The sequence below is a fragment of the Fukomys damarensis genome, unplaced genomic scaffold (assembly GCF_012274545.1).
Source record: "Fukomys damarensis isolate Sample0158 unplaced genomic scaffold, DMR_v1.0_HiC HiC_scaffold_32, whole genome shotgun sequence".
NCBI lineage: Eukaryota > Metazoa > Chordata > Mammalia > Rodentia > Bathyergidae > Fukomys > Fukomys damarensis.
In genome coordinates, this window is record NW_022900944.1 from 30,019,715 (window position 1) to 30,039,811 (window position 20,097).

Here is a 20,097-nt window from a genome sequence, read left to right on the forward strand (position 1 = left end):
ATGCCCTAAAGCAGCCTCCATGGTGAGGTAGTCCTAAGAGGTGCTCTGGGGAAAAAGTCCTGTTTTGTCAAATGCATTTGGGAAATGCACTGACTCTTTTCCCTCCAGGAGGCTCACCTGGCAGGTTGGCCTAACAAGAATTTTGAAAGAAAAAGAAAAAAAATATTACCTGCAGTGAGTAAAAGTATTCAGTTTGATTCAACCAAGTGTTTTGCAAGCTTATATCACCAGTTTTGTTTGCCTACAACATTTATTAATATTCCACAGAGTGTTTGGTATTGCATCTTTGGGAATGTTGCTCAGGGAAAGGGGAGTCTTGGAAGGGGCAGAAAGGGAAAAGGGCATTGTTGTACTTCTCTTATCAAGGCACACGCTATAGCCTCTGACCCCAGAGGCAGGGGTGGTGGATGGCCTGGGATGTGGAGGACCTAGGAGTTCAGAGGGGATATCATCAGCTGAAGAGGGACAATGTCAAAATGTAATTGAGAGCGGATGCCTGGATCCCTAATGGGGACAGAAGACAGAAGGAGACGGAGCACAGTAGAGCTAGCAAAAGCTCACTAATTATCTTAGATAGCAGCTTTTTAACCTACTGCCCTTTGAAATGCTCACAGTGTGGCATCTTCAAGTCGCTTCTTATTCGATGTGTATAACTGACTAATAATATGCAGAACATATTTTTCAAAAACATACAAATCAATAAGGACAAGAAAATCCAATATGGAAGCAAATACAAGAGAAGAATAAGCAAATATCAACAGAAAAAAATCTATCAACAAACATAAGAAAATATATTCCTCTTAATAGTAATTAGTGGGATGTAACTTAAAACACAATAGTTGTTTTTTTTTTTTGTTGTTGTTGTTTTGTTTTGTTTTTGGTACTGGGGATAGAACTTGGGTCCTTTTGCTTGCAAGGCCAGAGGAACTACTGAGGCAAAGCCCCAACCCAATGCTTGCTTTTTTTGTTGTTGTTGCTGTTCTTTTCACTGAATTGGCTAAAAATTAATTTGATGCTGCCAAATACTGGTAGTAATATTAAATGGTCTGACCACCTAGAAGAAATAGTAAATTTATAATTCTTATTAAAATGTGAAGTATACATATCATCTCTGTCCCATCATTTCACTTGAATTTTAGGGTAAATAAATGCACAGTGAGATGCTAGGCTGTTATGTTAGTCAGCTTTGTGTCACTGGAACAAAGTATCTAGATAAATTAACTTTTAAGGGGAAAACATGCATCTTGACTCAAGGATTTATAAGTTTTGCTCCATTATCACTTGGTTGCATGGCCATTGGGCCTATAGCAAGGCAGAATGTCATGGTGGGAGATGCATGGTAAAGCATGGTGCTCACCTCATGAAGACTGAGAAGAAGAGAGAGAGGAAGGTGCTGGAATACTCCAAATCCTGTCAAGAGCATGCCCCTAGTGACCTAAATTTCTTCCACTGGGTCCCACATCCTAAAAGTTTCACCACCTCCCAAAAGCATCACAGGCTGGGAACCAAGCCTTCAGCACTCAGTCATTACAGGGCATTCAAGATCCAAACTACAACAGCTGTTCATTACAGTACTGTTTATGAATAGCCCAAGCCAAAAGTACCATACTATGAAATCTCAAATGTCCACGAGCTAGGTCTGCATGTAGTAACAATGCATAGAGTAAAATATATACAAAATCAAAACATGTATGTTTATCCACACAAAGTGGTAAAGAAAATACACAAAAACATGAGAAAAAGCCTGAATGAAACACTCCAAAGTCAGATAAGCAGTTGGCTCTGGGACTGATTGATCTTGGGGGAAAATATGAAGGAAGACCCACCAAGTTTCTGCTGTGACGTTTGAGTCTTTACAATGAGAATGTGTTTGTACCTGGTTTATGTATTTACTTTTTAAAGAAAAGCAATTTTATGCAAAATGATAAACTAGCACATAGTATAAAACAAGGGAGACTTCTCTTTCACTCTACACAGACCCAATGAAGTAGAGCATCCATCTGTCAGAGTTGGAGAGCTCTTATGCTGCCTTTTCAGCTGTCCACCCTCCTTTAGCAATAGCCATTTCTGCACATGTGAAAGAATAGCTTCCCTCAAGTGTCTACTATGTACTAGGATCAGTGGAGGGCAGTTTGCAAACATTCACTCATCTATTCTTCACCAGGGTTGCATGGGTCTACATTTCTATACTCTGTAGATGAGGAAGTATCCAATAAAATAAAATAAAATAAAAAGCCTGATCTGAAGCCCAGTGTGCCTGAAGATATAGCACAAGTCTTCTCAAAAATCCCAAGCCTAGATTATTTTACTATGTATATACACGCCCCACTATACTCTGCAACATGTACAACTGAATATGATAAAAAAAACATTACCTCCCCAAAAGGAAATGGAGGGGTATGAGGGGAATGAGGGAAGGAAATGTATGGTATATGCATGTTCAAATTTCCCTAAGTAAAACCCATTAATAAAAAATGTGAGAAACAGAAAAGGCATCAACATGCAAAACATATAAAACTGATATAAATCAATAGGAAAGGACAAACACCCCAATATAAAGGCAGGCACATGAAAGAAACCAACAAACCTCAAAAGAAATACAATATCAACAAATATAACAAGATATATTCATCTTGACAGTAATCAGTGGAATGTAAATTAAAAGAAGATAACTGTTTTTTTTTTATTTCATTCAATTAGCCAAAACTAAACTAAATGTGACGCTTCTGAATTCTGGCAGTAATGTACATGGATTTAATATACTTTAATAGTCTGGCCACTTTGGAGACTGATCTAGTGTTTCTATTAAAATTTAAAATGTTCCTAGTCTCTGTCCTGACAATTTCGCTTCTTAGAATCAATTGTAAATTAATGCACAGGTAAAGGATAAGGTTACTTCTTATCTACCTATCTAACTGCCTGTCATCTTTCTATCAAATATCTATTATCATAAATAGTTGTGTTTGTAGTAGTGGCTCTTAAGAATGATTTTGCTAGAGCCGGGCGTGGTGGTGCACGCCTGTAATCCCAGCACTCGGGAAGCTGAGGCAGGAGGATTGCTGTGAGTTCGAGACCAGCCTGGGCTACATAGCGAGTTCCAGGTCAGTCTCAAGTATATAGTGAGAACCTGTCTCAAAAAAACAACAACAACAAAAAAAAATGTTTTGCTCCCCAGGGGACTTTTAACAGTGTCTGGAGATGTTTTTAGTCATCATCATCACTGAGGAGGGGATACTGTCAGCATCTAGTGGGTAGAGGCCAGGGATTCTGTTAAAATAGTCTACAATGAACTAGTCAGCCCTTCAAAACAAAGAATTATCCATTACCTAAATGGTGCTGAGTGTTTGAGAAAGCCTGGATCAGTGGCCAACCTATGGTCCACATGCCACAGTGGCATGTCTGTAGCATTGAGAGCTCTGAAGAGTTTGCCATCACTGACCTAGATTGTATTTAAAAGAGCTGCCTGTATTAGACATCTTCAGGAAGCTTCTGACATGGTCAGCATAAAATTCCCAACTTCTGCTTCATCTCTGAACTCATATTTGGCTGGCTCCTGAAGCTGGATAATATACACAGTGAGGAATTATCACTCACTGCCCTTTGGATAAAAGTCAGACAAGTTCTCTCTGTAGTTTCTAGGGAGTCCAAATAGGAGGGCAGCGGAGTCTAAACCGGTTGAAAATAATGCTGCCAAAGCTGGGGTAAAGGTTAAAGAATAGGTGAAAATAGTCTCTTTAATTTTTTTTCCACTAGGGAAAAAGCTTATGGAAGTCCTAACCCATTAAACCAGGAAAGTGCAAAGAAGATTAATAAGCCAACAGAAATAGCTCATGTTGTGTTTGGCTTCTGTCCTTTTTTCTGATCAGATAGCATTTGGACTTGAAGATATGTTTGGATAAATAGTCTTTCTGAGCCTTTCTCAACTCCCATTTCAGTATGAATTCTTCTCATTTTCTGCCTTTTTAAGTCTATTTTCAATAGTGAAAAGGTTCTAGCGATAATTAAAACCTAAATCTATCCATGCACTTATTAAGAAAAAACAGAATATGATCGCCTGTAAAGCTCTCAGAAATAATAAAGTTCCATATCTGCCCAGAATAGCAGTGATTTCAAATAGATGAGGTATACAGAAGAAATATCCAGAAATGCAGTAAAACTAATTGCTATTTTTAAGAAGCTTTTTTAAAATACAGCAATTAATTGACCCACTGTTAAAGGTCATTTCCCTATCATTGATAGCCAATTTTACCAGACATGAGAAAGACAGATTGCTTCCATTTGAAGAGCTGTCTCCATTGAATCCAAATGAGGGGGAAGAGCACTGTTTTCCTGGTGTGTGCACTGTAATCAGATAGTGTTTTATGAGATATTCTTTGAGCCCAATGAGGGGAACAAGCTACGAATAGTATGGAAAAAAGTGCTTCTGGAATCTTCTGAGTCTGAGAAATCTCTTATTCAACAGATTGTTTGTGTCTCGTAAAAACTTTCCCTTGGATATGGGTGTCCTTTTTCCCAAGGGAGGCAGCATAACATTAGAATCAGCTCTTATTTTTCAAAATTTATCTAATAAAGTAGAAATGAGAATGCTCAGCTTCCTCATCTTTCCTTTTACAGTGGTGTCCCAGTGATGGGTAGGCAAAATGACCCTCCAAGGTAGCAGCAGGATGAAAGTCACAGGGCTTCTACAGACTTCCACACACCTCCATCTTTGAACAGTACAACATTCACCCCAACCCCAAGTCCATCTCACTCTCCATTCTGCTGCCCTCTTCTTGGAAGGTTGACCTATTGGTCTGTATCCACAGACTCCCTTGCCTTATGACATTTCTTTGGACACAGCCCATGTGTAGGCTCAACCAGAGACTTGAGGAGAAGAATGAAATCAAGGTATTTAACCTCTCTCCCTCCCTGCAGAGCCCTCTCCGCCTGGCTGTGTTCTGCCACATTGTCTACTACTGTGTCTCTCTCCTTCCCAATCTCCTTCCAGGTGTAGATGCTTTCCTTGTTTTTTAGCTTATCGCCCTGGAGATAATAATGTTTCTCCTAACTGTGACCAGCTCATGAGTTCTCCTGCCTCCCTTGTGGTTCCCCTACACTCTGCTCATAACTTTACAAAAGTCTTCATTAGTTCTCTTGCAGGTATGCAATTTGAATATGTCATTCATTCACTTCCAGCTGGAACAAGACCAGTTCAACTCCCCCAGGCCTCTCTAAACTTGATTTTCACCTGGGTGATTCACTTTGCCTTAGCTTTTGAACACGTTCTTGTCTTACATTCAAACTGCACTCAGGTCTGATACATTATCTAAAGGTTTTATCTCAGCCCCTTGAAAGAAAAACAGAACCATAAACTAGGAGAAAGAGTAGCTAAACATAAGCCCTATTGCTTATTCTGGGGTTGGGAGAATGGAGATAAATGAAGAAGATTTTTAACAGACCCTAACATTTCAACCCTGCTCTGGGTCAGATTAAGATCAATTTGTATAAACAGTGAGAGTTATTTGTCAAAGTGTTTGGACTGTCTTTCTCATAGACTTTGGAGTTGAACTAAAACTTTTCCTGCATCCTTCTTAATTTAAAATCCTAATACCATGTGTCATATTCCTGGAACCAGGGCTCATGGCTCAGAAATTAAGTTGACTTTCCATCCTCACAATCCCAAGAGACTAAAAACTAACTAGTTCTGTTTTTTTTTAATATCTTGTTATATTTTCCTTCAGTCTTTGCCCGAGGAATGAAAACAAAATCTTCTGCTCTGTAATTTAGGGTGAGTGCTAAATCATGATGGGTTCTCACATCCATTTCTCACAAGGGAAAAATAATGTGCATATTTGTATGTATTTTGGTTCTTCTTTTTATCAACTTCTTTTATCAACTCTTCTTCCTCCTCTTCCTGTCCTCATCTTCTTTCATTTCTACCATCACTTTTTTAACCCCTTTTCTTTCCTTCTCTTTCTTCTTCTTTATCTTCATTTTGCAAAGAGAATCAATGACATTACCTCAGCGATACCATCCAGGAATTCCTTAAATAAAAGAGCTTCATCCCCTGCTGCTACCTAATAGATAAGGCAATTTTATTTAAAACGTATTACTCTCACACATCTCAATGGAAACTACAAAGTTAAATCTATAAAGAGACTTTCTAGTCCTAAGATTATCAGAGAGTAAGGGGTTATTTACCCCACAAGCAGATCTGTGTGCCATTTTCTAAAACAAGCTGACAGAGACACAGAATTGTGGGGATTCCTCATATAAACAGAATCCAGTAACCTAGTTTCAAGTGGGGACTGCACTGCAAAACTGACAGAAGCTACCCTCCTCCTCCTTCCATTGTGACTATTCTAAATATGCTACATAGATTAGGGTTAGGGTTAGGGTTTACCTGAGGGATACAGGAAGCAATATTTTTGTTTACCCATTTGTTATGATGAAAGGCAAAGTGTGTGCACCTGTGCAAAAGTGTCAACCTGAGATTTGCACCCATGTGATGCTTCATCTAATAGGTTTTGTCTATGTTTACCTGAGCATCACAGAAAGTATAATATACCCACACCACTCTGTAACTTTTTAAAAAAGTTTTCTTTTGATTTTTTCTGGTAGAAGTAGCCCATTCAGTACAATGACAAATGAAAAACCAGATTTGCTTTTGCAGGACATCAAAAGTGAATCATCAGATTACTCATGCGTGGATGATGAAGATGACCCATTATTGTAAAATACATGCTTTCATAACAAAAGAGTGGTGTGAGTGAATGATGATGATGACGATGATGATGATGATGATGATGATGATGATGATGATGACTTTGATGTGGCTATGTGAGCCAAAGTTCCTGTGACAGTGAAATGGAGCAAGGATCGGCTGGTACAGATAGTGAATACAGACCTCCTTGATTCAGATGATGAAGAAAACAGCAATCTGAGTGCACATTTAACTAGTCTAATTGTTTCAAAATGGTCACACAACCAAATGGAAAAATTCGATGTTAGAACTAGGTTGAAAAATATAGTGAGGATTTTGGTAGAGGTGAAATGCATTGGACAGAATGCCGGCACTATCGTTCAATGTTGCAGCAGACAAAATGCTACAAGATGCTGTGAAATACACAAAGGTTAAATTACAAGTAAAATGTTCTGAATGCACCAATAGCCATATTCAATAATGTACTCATCATGATACCTCACAGACCTGAAAGAATTTATAGGTCTGCTTTACTTTACTTAGCAGGGATTTCTCATGGTAGTCACAAGAATGTAAAAGACATGGAATGTTGATGGGTCAAAATATGGCTTAAAATTTATGTCTTTGTAGATGCAAAGAATTATTTTGCTTTCAATTTAGAAATGTATCCCAGAATAGAGCCTTCGAGTCCTTATTTATATAGTTATAAACTGAATGATGTTTTTTGTTTTGCTTTGTTTTGGTACCGGGAATCGAACTCAGGTCTTCACACTTGCCAGGCAGGCCCCAGAACCACTGAGCTAAATCCCCAGCCCTGAATGATGTTTTAAATGGACTTGTTGCTCCTATCTCCCAAACTAATTAGAATGTGACACCTGAAAATTGATTTACCAGTTTCCAATTGATGTTACATTTGCTAACAGAGCAAAAGTTGACCAGTACAAGAACTGTATGCATGAACAAAGGAACAATTGCAAATGAAATATTGCAATTTCAAAACTGGTAACTGTACAGTATAATCTTTGGATTTCAGAAGGATCTACATTGGCCTCATATATAGTAAAGAAAAATGAAGTGGTACTCCTGATGTCAACATTATACAATGATGGAAATATGGATAAGATAATCTCAACAAAAGTGAAGCGTGGGATGGAAGCCTTCTACAACAAAATCAAAGATGGAGTAAATATTACTGAGTTATGCAGCAACTGTGATGTCATTCAAAACATGAAGCACTGGGCAGTGGCTGTATTTTACTCCACTCTAAATATGTATGGCATAAAAACTTTGGTAGCTCACAAAGAAAAGCAAAATACCACAGAGAAATATTTTGGAGGATTGGGACTGGTACTCATAAGAGATCATTTTACAGCAGAGGGAAAAAAAAGTTTCTGCTCAGGGAACTACTAAAAAAAAATTTATGGAACACACTGGTGAGCTGATAGGTTAATAGGCAGGCACAGCATCCCAAAGACTTACCACAACAACAGGAAAACCAAAAAGATGTCAACTGTGTCCTACAAGAACAGGAAAACCAAAAATATGTGCTATCAGTTTAAGTGATATTTGTGCATGGAATTTTAATGTGTGAAGACTGCCTTGAGTGTGATAGTTGAAGCTAAGATCATTTTTGTTGCAGAGTTCTATTGGCATTTTCTTTTGTATTATTCATTAAGTCTATTGGTACAGTTTAGGTATACAATATGATGACATTCATCATTGGGAATTTGTACCTTTATATGATATAACTTGGTTCTTATTTTTTACCCCATTATCCTACCCTCCCTTCAACCCCTCCTCCCTTCCCTATTTACAAAGACTGTGCTTCTGTTTTTTTCATTTTCTTATATTCATTCCTTTCTCCTACACCTTGGTATTTCATTGTAGTTCACGTAAGATTTTATTTCTGATATTATCACTTAAATTTTGCAAGCAGATAAACAGCTGATGTGAAAATGTTGATGTCTATTCTAAGTACTCATTACATTAGTTGATATTTTATTTTATTTTATTACTTGTTATTTTATTGTTTGATTTCCCTGCTAAGTGCACATTGTATGATATAGCAGGAAGCTCCTGGCAAAACAGGAAGAGAAGAGAGGTGACAAGAATGGCCTGCCACATAGGAACAGAAAGCTAAGTACATGTGCTATCTCATATGTGAAGACTGCCTTGGGTGTGACAATTGAAGCCAAGATTATTTTTGTTGTAGAGTTCAATCGGTAGTTTCATTTTAGTTTGCATAGGTTTTTATTTCTGATGCTATCGCCTAGGTTTTGTAAGCAAGTAAACAGCTGATGTGAAAATGTTGAGGTTGGTTCTAAGCACTCATTATACATTTGATATTTTATTGATAAAATAAATTTTATTGACAAAATAAAATTTCTCTGCTAAGTGTACATTATACAACATAGTAGGAAGCTCCTAACAAAATAGAAAGTGATGAGAATGGCCTGCCATTAAGGAAAAAAGAGCTAACTTAAAATCCCATGTTTCTAACTCTTTATGACAAAATTAATGCCATGCTCTGCATTAGTTACTAGGTCTGTTAACCAAATAGTCACTGCATTTTTGCAAACTTTTCCAGAAGAAACCTAATGGCCTTACCATATTGGTATTCTGCAGAATGCCTCCAAGGCCATTGTGCAAATGTGTGCCTTCGTCAATACTCATTAAGGTGATTTTACATACAGGAACACTTAAATAACTAAATCAATCTACCATGTAGAATGAGAGTGAATAAAGATAGAGTAATGAAGAAAAATACCCTTGAGGAGCAAGAATAAAGATCATAATGTCTTTTAATTGATACTCAAAAAAGAATTCTTCATGGTGTCATGCAGTGCCATTTTTACATTGAATGTCTGTTGGCAATTGCTTTTCACATGCTCCTAATAAAAATTTTTGGTTGTTTTTTCAGTACACAGCAGATTGAAAGTTGTACACATCATTTAAATGACAAAGTCTGGAAAGGAGAGAGGGACTCAGCTTAGAAAGAACTTCTGGGCCTTGAAGGGTGGTGAGAAGATGATGAAGCAAGTTTTAGGGCTGACTCAAGAATTGTGCAGTAGTCTGGGATGTGAAAAAAAAAAGGTGGGATGTGCTTAGTGGCTTAGAAAGGAATCATTTTATGAGAAGATAGTGAAAACAATTGGAAAATAAAAGCAAATCCGAAATTATCAAAAAATATGTCCTAAATTCATTAGGAAGGTATTATTGAAGATTCTAATGTCGTTCTCAAATTCTCCTTCCACAGTATCAATTCCCTTTTCTGTGATATCTGTTCTTCTTTGCCCCTAAGGCAAATATGAAATTCTATTAGGAAATTTTTGAGATTTCTCCTCTTTCATTTTCATTCCAAGGGACAATTTTTTAAATCTTTACCTTCATCTTGATCTCTTGCCTCACTTAACCCTGATTCTGTTTCAAAATGGCTATTTCCAGAATATGCCTCAAATATCTTATATGTTTAACTTATCTCACAGCATACATAATTATCACAAATTTACTTTTCCTCTGAATCTCCAGAGCAATACTTTTTTCTCTTAGGTGCAAAATATATATTCGTTTATATATTTATTTAACTCACCCCAAATTAGGAAGAATAGAACTAAGACCTGTCCCTTCTCAGAGCTGGGGTAGATGGTGTCCATAGCCATCACTTAGTTTCCTTGGAGTCTTAGAGACACTCATTCAGTGGGCTTAGGCTTAATTTTCTCCTAATCCAGTGACCAGTTTCTCTGCCACTATTTATGCTACTTTTTCTCATACAACAAATATAACCCAGTATGAAATACATTTTGCTACCACTTTTACTTTAACATCTCTTTTGGATTATTCTTACATGACATTCCTTACAAAGTAAGTAATAGTAAAAAAATTAACTGAAGCCCAAGGTACAGTCTGGGCTATGGAACCATTGGGTTTACAATTAATTTCTCACAAAATCTATGAATAGTCACTGAAACTACCTGCCATGTGAGAGAGGATGCTTTCCTTTTCTTCACTGGTTACTGATTTATTCAGTTTATTAGCCATGTCTTTTTTAAGCAGGCTTCAATTATCTATATTTCTCTCCTAAATATTCAGTTTTATTAATAATGTAGTCATTGTATTAACTTAGAGCTGTGGGTTGTAATTTATTCTTTTATTTTTAAACCTTCATTATAAATTATCAGTTCTTTCTTATTTCTAACTTTTCAAGAATGAATGGTTATTTTCTTTTTTTCTGTAAGTGGATTTCTACCAGCTGATCTAGTTGATCTGTTTTATTAGTTTTGAGGAAGGAGGAGGGTGTTGAACATGACTTCTTAGAATAATTTCTCTCTCCTATTTTTCTAATTACTTTCTATTACAATTTATTTATATTCTTATTTTCATCACTTCCATTTACAAAGTTCCCCTACATTAGTTTTGAGTTCTCAGTCTAATGTCATCAATTGATTGAACAGTTTAATTGTATTAATTGTATTACTTCCTACTTAACAAGAAATGTACTATTATGAACCTACAGTTTTGGCAGTATAACATATATTTATGATAAAATATTCTTACCTTTATTTTATTTCCAAATAATTAGTAATTTAGAAACTTATTCTTTGTCTCAAAATTATTTTTGGTGAAGAATTTCAATATTCATTATTATTTGTTTTCGCTGTTATTTTTAGTTTGTATTTATCTAACAATAACTATGAAGAGTTGATTTTTTTAAATATTTGCTTAAAGGAATTTATTATGCTTATTTTTATGGCCTAGAATAGCACAGAATTTTATGTCTTCCATGGAAGCTTAAAGAACTTATTTTTATCTTAATATATGCATATCCTCATTAATTATTTTATTTAAATTTACCCATGCACCTATTTATTTTTAGTCTATCATTTCTGTCAAGAGTAAGAGAGTTGTGTTCCTGTTTCCCAAGTGTTTCAGTAAATTTCTCCTTTTATTTCTATCATTTTTAAGCTTTATATATTTTGATGTTATGTTATTCAGCAAATAAATTTTCATGACTATTTTATCTTCACCATGGATTGTAAAATGACACTCTTTGTCTGCTTTAATATTATTTGGCCTGGAATAAACTTTTCTGAACTAACAATGCCAGCCCTGTTTCCTTTGTTTTTGCATTCCCATAATGAAATTTTGACTATTCTTTTTATCTCCCTGGATACTTAGCTTTATGTAGCTCCCAGAGATAACCTACTGTTGAATACAGTAAGAGAAATTTGGTCTTTTCAGGTGTTGAGAAGTAATCTCAATTATACAGACATTGAAAAGTAATTTTTTAAATGCCTACAGAACCTCTTCATTGGCATCCACTGCACACAGAGCCATCTCTGCATAGCTTCCTTGGGGAGGCAAAGCTGTGAATCATCAGCCCTTTGCTTCATTACGTGCCTGGCTACTGGTTTGAAGAGCTTGGCACAGACACCACCATGCCTTCAGGATATATAGTCAGTTTGGTACTCTGAGAATACATGTAAATGAGAGAGATAAATAAGATGTCACTTCTAGGTAGAATGTCAGAGCCTGCACTAGTAATATTGTCCAGCAGGCACTTTTCCATGAGTTTTCCTCCCAATGCCATCTTCCTCATTCTCAACATAACAGTGGGAGGATAACAGGGTGTATATTGAAGAAAAATGGAGACATTCATAGTACAGATTAAAGACAGCATCTTGAGTCACCAATTCAGGCTTAGATAAGATATTGGTCCACAAGGCCAGGGGCAATGTCAGACATGACCACCATATGTGAAAAGATCTGCTCTAAGCACTTTGGACTATTTACCTCAACTGCACCTCCATTTCTGCTGCCATAAAATAAGGATTCGGTAAGGCAAAGGGGCACATGGAAAATGCTGGAGCAAATCTCTTGGCACATAGTAACCAATGTGCAATGGTTAATATTATTACTGACTGATTTAGTCATCTTGTTTTATATCTGCTTTTTATACTGGTTTACCATTTGCTCTTTGAATTGTGCTATTTTTATTATCATCATCATTATTTTTGTCTACATTTTGTTTTTTGCTCATTTATCTCCTAGTTACTTGAAAGACATTTGCTCTTTTCAAGATTTTTGCTTTCACTTACTTGTATATATTTGAATGGTTTTTCTTTGGTTTTTCCATGACTTATTTATTCTGGTTTTCAAGATTTATTATCAACTCCCACTGCTTTATAAGATGAGCAATTTACTATGTTGATGTTTTATATCCCCCTCTCCAAACTCATTTTCTGATTAGTATTATAAAATTGAAAAGATTTCTTAACACACTGATATTTGCATTCAAATTAGAAGGACATTTGCAGTTTTGACTTTTTTTTTCTAACAATCACCCTTTTAATGTCATAGTTTCTTCATTCTTGAGTCTTTCATTTTGAGTCATTTAGTTGTGTGAAGCTCATAAAGTTCTTTTTCCCTCAAAGGGTGCTAATGGACAGCATATTTTGAAAGTTTCAACTTACTTTGTATTTTTGTGGGGTGTGTGTGTGTGTTGTGTATACGTGTTGCCTTTACCCATGAAGAGTGTCTTAGTTCAGTCTCTGTGCTGTACCTGACTACCACAGTCATACTTTATCTTGAACCAGGGTCTATTGAGCTTGCACTTCTGGAGAATGAGAAGTCCGAGGGCATGGTGCTAGTTTCTGCTGAATATCTGGTTGAGACCCTTTCTGACAAGACAGAAGAGAGAACTCATTTTATTAACAAAGCAATTTCCTTGATAATGCGTTAACCCATTAATCATTCATTTAGCCATCCATGAGGGCAAAGCCCTCTAAAGCCCAAGTTTATAGACATTGTCATAGTCTATACTCAATAAATAAATACATAAATAAGTGATTTTAAAAGTTTGGGATTGATTGAACCAGAAATATTTTTTAAATGTCACGGACAACATTCTCCATGACAACTTTCTATTTATATTGATTACAAATACATTTTTTAAATTCTGAAATTAAGAAAATATTCCTACCCAGCATCCAACATATGGTCATGATTTTAATAAGAATATATTTTGTCACTCTTCCTTATAAATTCCAATATTTTGATTTCTTATGTGTGGTGGTAAAACTTCTGTGATGGACAGAATTGGTGCATACCACATTAGGAGATTTAGTGCACACATTTAGAAGTAACTTGATATGCTAGTTTTTAAGATTTTTTTCTTCTTAATGAAAGGCATTAAATAATATTTGGAAAACAAGGAGGAAATATTCCCATAGCCTCATAACTGCAATGCAGTCATGAGTTACCATCTAGATATACTCCTTTCCTGGCCTGTCTTTCTGTGTGGAGTTTCCAGGGCTGTGGGTGTGAAGTGATTCATCAGCCAAACTCCAGTGTCAGGTTTAAATCATGAAACTCCGGAAGAAGCAAGTTCCAGCAACTGAGACATTATTTCTGTAGTTTGTATCTTCCAATTACGAAAAATAATTTTTGCTATGAAAAACCTTCCAGAGTTTCACACCCAAGGCAAAGAGAAATTCAAACCACCTGAGGGGGTAGAAATCAGAGCACACCAGAGAGGTGGCTGCACACAGTGGAGCATGTTAGGAAGGTAGAATTCCCTTTAAACATGGCTTTATATTAATATCGTTATTCACAGTCTACAAATTTATCAATTAGTAGTAACAGAAACCTAGAAAACTGCAAATTGTCATTAAGGACTTGATCTATGGAAAGGTTATGGTGGGGCGATCTACCTGTGTTCAAAATAGTACGGGAAGAAAAAACTGGGATGAGGAAAAAAATGACCCACCTAAATCAAAACAGAAATCTTCTTGGCAAACATAAGCTAGATATTTTACCATATTTTAGAAAGGAAAACTGAAGTTTAGATTAGGCTTTGTTTTGTTATATTCAATGGTTACATGAATTATACTTATGCCAACCATTAAAAATGTCTAGAAAGTTTTCACTTTAAACTGGGTTCACCCGTGGTAACCCACTTTTTGATTACTCCTTAAATCTAAATTAGATCCCACCCTTCACCCTCCCAGCTCTCCTACACCTGTTCTGCTAATTACAGAAATAATGAGAATCAGGCTTAAACCAGTGGTGTATAGGCTTAAGATTCTGATAATGTGGACAGAGTAGATAAAAGAACAACCACTCACCTCACAGGAGAGAGCTCTTCCAAAATAGGTTCCTGGGTGAATGTGATAATATTTATACATAATTAGGTGACACAATTAGATATGGTTTTCTTTTTTAGTTCTTGTGCATACTAATATATAATACGTGACATCTTAGACCCTCAAGACAACATGATAGAATTTGCAAATATCTGCATTATATTAAATATCATCCTTTTGGTAATTGTATGACACCTGATGTAATGACCACCCCAGTATCTATTTCTTTTATTGTTCAAGATCCAGATTGAGAAGGGTTATTTGAAAAATGCCAAAGGAGACTATTTCCTAGAAGAGATGAACAGCCCATATACAAAGGGTGGGACTTTTTTATACTATATGAAAATAGATGTCTTACACTGAGGAAGGAAAGGTGCTATTTAAATTCCTGGGTTTTTGTTTTTGTTTTTGTTTTTGCACAACTCACCAACTCCTTCTTATTCTGTTTATAGAAACAGTCACCTTGATGGTGTACTTCATTATGTGCATAGCCCCTTTTCACAAAGATGCTAGTTTTTTTATTCCATACATCTTTCCAATTTGGATACCATTCTGGAAATGTGTATGGAATAATAAAACTGTGAGTCCAGTGGAGCATACTCTTCCTGAGGCCAATTGTTGCATATTTTGATTGCCACATGTTTGCAAGAATGTCATTCAACAGGACCCATTTCTAGGAGCTGCCTGGAAGGATTTGAGAACATTTGGAAATGAAGAGGAAAAGTGTAATCAGGGACTATGAGGCCTTCTTTTTTCTTTCTTTTCTTTTCTTTTATTTTTTTTATTTTATTTTATTTATTTTTTGAATCAGGGATTGAACTCAGGACCTTGCTCTTGCAAGGCAGGCAGCAGCACCACTAAGCTAAATCCCTGACCCAGGTCTTCTCTTTTCAAAACAGCAGTAAGTTATGACTCTCCTCTATCATATATTATTTATTTGGAGTTTGGCAATTTCTGAGCAAAATAAATAAAAAATAAGATGTGCAGCCATGTGAAATAGCATTGGTTAAGCTTTTACTGAGAAGAATGAAACTCAAGATCCAGATGTGTGTGTGCTTGTGTGTGCCAGAGAGAGAGAGAGAGAGAGAGAGAGAGAGAGAGAAAGCGAGAGAGGGAACACAGTACGGTATGTCCTTTTTCCATGGAGTAGGGGGTAGAGTTGGCAGTAGGGGCCTTCTGTTCTGACGAGTACTATTCTCCCGCTGACATTATTTTAAAAGTCAGTTATGTTATTTTACATTTTTGACAGATAACACACCCTCTTGCCTTCACTCAGGGCAGACCCACTCCAATTTCTACCACCACTGTGATATCGGCTTCACATATGATTTTCCTACCCTTTCAAAATGAAAACAGCTAGAGAAGTTGCTTCTTTTATCCTTATTTGAAGGGAAGGAACTGAAAAGCTGAATTTAAATAATGTGCCCTTGGTGGTATAGCTAATAAACAGTCAAGTCAGGATCCAAATGCAGAACATGCCCATCCAAAAACTACATTATGGAAAACATGAGATCTCCAGAGAGAGGGTGATAGAACCTTTATTCAGAGAGAGAGAGAGGAAGTGAAGAAAACTCAGAGGATATACAGAAAGTCACAGACTTCAGGACAGGGGTGTAGCTCAATGGTAGAGCACTCGCCTAGCACGTGCTTTGAGTTCCAACCTCCACACTGAAAAAAAAAAGTCAGAGTAGCTGCTTCTGGATTTTTTTAGCCTAAGAAGACCTTTCCTCTCTTAACATTTTTATTTTATTTTATTTTGATTACCATCTGGTAAGGCGTGAATGCCCTGCTCCCATATGTTGACGCCTTAGCCCTAGTGTCCCTAATATGACTGTATTAGGAGCTGGGGCTTTTAAGGAGGTAGTTAAGGTAAAATGAGGCCAAACGGATAAGCCTAACTCAATCTGACAAGTGCCCTTACGCAAATAGGAAACTTTGACACAGACAGTACAGGGGCAATCCCTTGTGAAGACACACTATAAAGAGAAGTCCTGTGATGACATGGAAGGCAGCTGTCTACAAGTCAAGGAGGAGGGCCTAGAGGAAACCAGCCCTGCAGGAATCTTGATCTCAGACTTCCAACTAAATTTCTGTTGTCAAAATAACCCAGTCTACAGTCTTTTGTTAAGTCCACCTATCGATCTAATACATTATCATTAGATGCACATGGAGGTGACATTTTGGTGATTTTCCCCGAGTTGAGATCTAACAAAGCCAGTTGCCCAGGGTGAGTCACTGTGGTTCTTTTAGTTCAACAGGAACAGATCAGGAAGACCCAGCCAAGGATACACTGTCATTTGTACCCAAAGCAGAGGTGAGGCTGGCTCCAGAAACTCATTCCTCTGAAGGCTCTACCCACCTTTCTTTTTTGTCTTTATAAGTGGATATTTCCCACAATGCAGTAGTAAGAGGAACACTGGCTGCTGGTGGCAGAGGAGCTTTCCATTTAGGAACTACTGAATCACGGCCTTAACCAAACATGAAATGACAGAACTGTTTCCAGCAGAGGATTAATTGAGCCAACTCAAGGCAAACACAATGTATTTTGGCATTGCTTTTGACAGATGGAAATAAAACAAACATTAGCAACCGGATTGCAGCTAACAATATGCAAAATTAAAGAACGTACCTTTTTAACTTTTTCTGGAAGCCCACTGGCTTTTCTTACAAAATCTGCAGAAGAAAAAAAGACAGAGTTGTTAATCTCGTTATACAACCAGTTAGCACATGCAAACAAGGGGAATTAAAAGTCTTTGCATTCAGGGGAGGAAAGAGATATTTGACACATATATTTATTAAAGAGACTGGACTGGAAAATAGCACTGCTATATTAATCAGAAATGGTGTAAAAATACTTAAATAATACAACAGAATATACACAGGCAGCATAAGCTTCTTACAAATGGAAGCCTAAGGTCTAAGTATTTTTATTTGAAGGTTAAATTTTCAATTAAATTTTTTCAGCTTGTTGCCATCCCTTCCAAGCATCACTGTTAATTGCTATGAAAGAATGTCTCTCGCTGTTTGAATTCTGGACATGGAAACCAGAAGCTGTCAGCCATCTAATGGGCATCAGAGTATTGGGGCAGAAATCAAAATTACTGTGTAAAAGCTGAACCAAAATATCAGCTGCTGAGAAGCCAACTGATCCATTAAAAAAATATCTTTTTAAAAAAATTTGTACTTTTTTCATTTGTTTACTATCTTAGTGCATTTGTGTTGCTATGACAAAACCTCAGAGGCTGAGTACTTTATAAATGATAGAAATTTATTTCTTATAGTTCTGAAGAATGGCAAGTCCAAGGTCAAGGTGCTGACAGGTTGGGCGACTCATGAGGGCCAAGTCTCTGTTTCCAAGACAGTGTGTGTTCACGTGGCAGACAAGCAGAAGACAGACCCATTCCCAGTTAGATGGCCTTAATCACCACTAATCACCTCCCAAAACTTCCTTCCCCTTAGTGCTATCAAGTTGGCAACTAAATTTCAGCATACGAAGTTTGGGAGACTCACTCAGACCAAAATACTCAGTTTTTCTAAAATTCCAATTCTAAACACTAGTCCATCATTGAGAAGGGCAAATAGATGTCTTCTATTATTGAAACTTCTAAATCTCTCAACTTCCGTGGTTTGTGACAGGGCATTGTCTATGTATACACTCAGGGTACACAGAGCAAAAGAATCAATAGCATTCTTCTTTAGAATAGAACCACAAGCCAGGTGTGGTGGCACACATCTGTAAGAAATACAAGCACTCTGGGAGGCTGAGGCAAGAGGACCAGAAGATCAAGCCCAATCTGGGAAAATTGGTAACTTAGTGAGACTCTGTCTTAAAATAAAAAGGGCTGTGAATGTAGTTCAGTAGGCAGGCTCTGGGTTCAGTCCCCACCCCTGCCCCACAAAAAAAACAGTATCGAACAAGACTTAGGAAACCATGTCCTGGCTGTACGGAAGCTTATTTACTTCTTCTGCTGGTTTAATTAGCAATGGGTTCTCTCTTCACAGCTACACTCTCACCATCTGGGAGAACAGGAAAGAAAGAAGATTTAGGAAGCAATTGAATGACTAACAATTGGGCTTGGAAATAAGGTTAAATTTTGAGTTGAGATCAGAATTAGAATGAATGTATGAGCTATAGATACACTTACATATGTTTTAGATGGAAAAGAAATGTTTTAAATTAAGAGGCAGAATTAAGTATGAGTAAATTTTGTTGTGAATAAAGGGGAATAATGACATTAAAAATAAAATGAAGATTTTGTTTAATTTTAAATGGCTACTTATCATAGAAAAAAAACGTGCAGTTTTTTAATTAGACAAATCTAGTTCTGCAGCCCAGTTCTATCTCTTAATACATACACAACCTGTGACTTATAAGTCACCAAAATTCTCAGCCTGTTTCTTCATCTCCAAGATTAGAATAACTTCTACTCTGCTTTCTTAAAGTTTTTACATCTAGTCAGCAAATTTAAATGTACAGATGATAGATTAGATCAGTGATTCTCAGCTAAGAATGTTCTTGTCTCCTTCTCTTCAAAAGGACATTTGGCATTTTTTGGTGACATTTTTGATCATCACAACTTGGTAGGGTGATACCAAAGTCATTGGACAGAGGCCTGGGATATTGCTTTATATCCTAAAATTCACAGAACAGCCACCTTAACAATAATTTACTACAAATGTCAATAGTATTGATGCAGATAAATCTCGTATTAGAAATAAATAGCTAGATGACAAAGGATAGAAAGTTAATGGAGGATTTGATGATTTATGGATAGATCATTTGATTGATACATAGAAAAGATATATTTTGACATGGAACACACTAAGTATTCAACAAAAGAAAATGATTTTTATTAAAACAGATGACAGAATTAATAGCATGAGAGCTGGGATGAATTGAAGAATGATGCTAAAGATGAAATAATAATCTTGGTTACAAGAATGTGCCGGTCACCATGCTAAGTGGTTGGTGTCCATACCTCACTTAAGACTGGAGTTCATCATTTTCTAAGTGTAGGATTAATGATGGAGCTATGGACAGAGCTAAGGTTGGGGTCAATGGTGAAGCTGTGAGTCAACCCCACTATTAGATTCTTCTGAAGGATGAACCAAACCCACTAATGGTTTTGGACACATCCACACAACTCCACCAACATTGAGCATCCCAGTCTGAAATCTTGCAGCTGGAGAGGAATAGCAAAATTGATGTGACACTTATATGTGAAGATGACTATTTTCCATTCATAGGAAAATGGATACATATTGAGGATATAT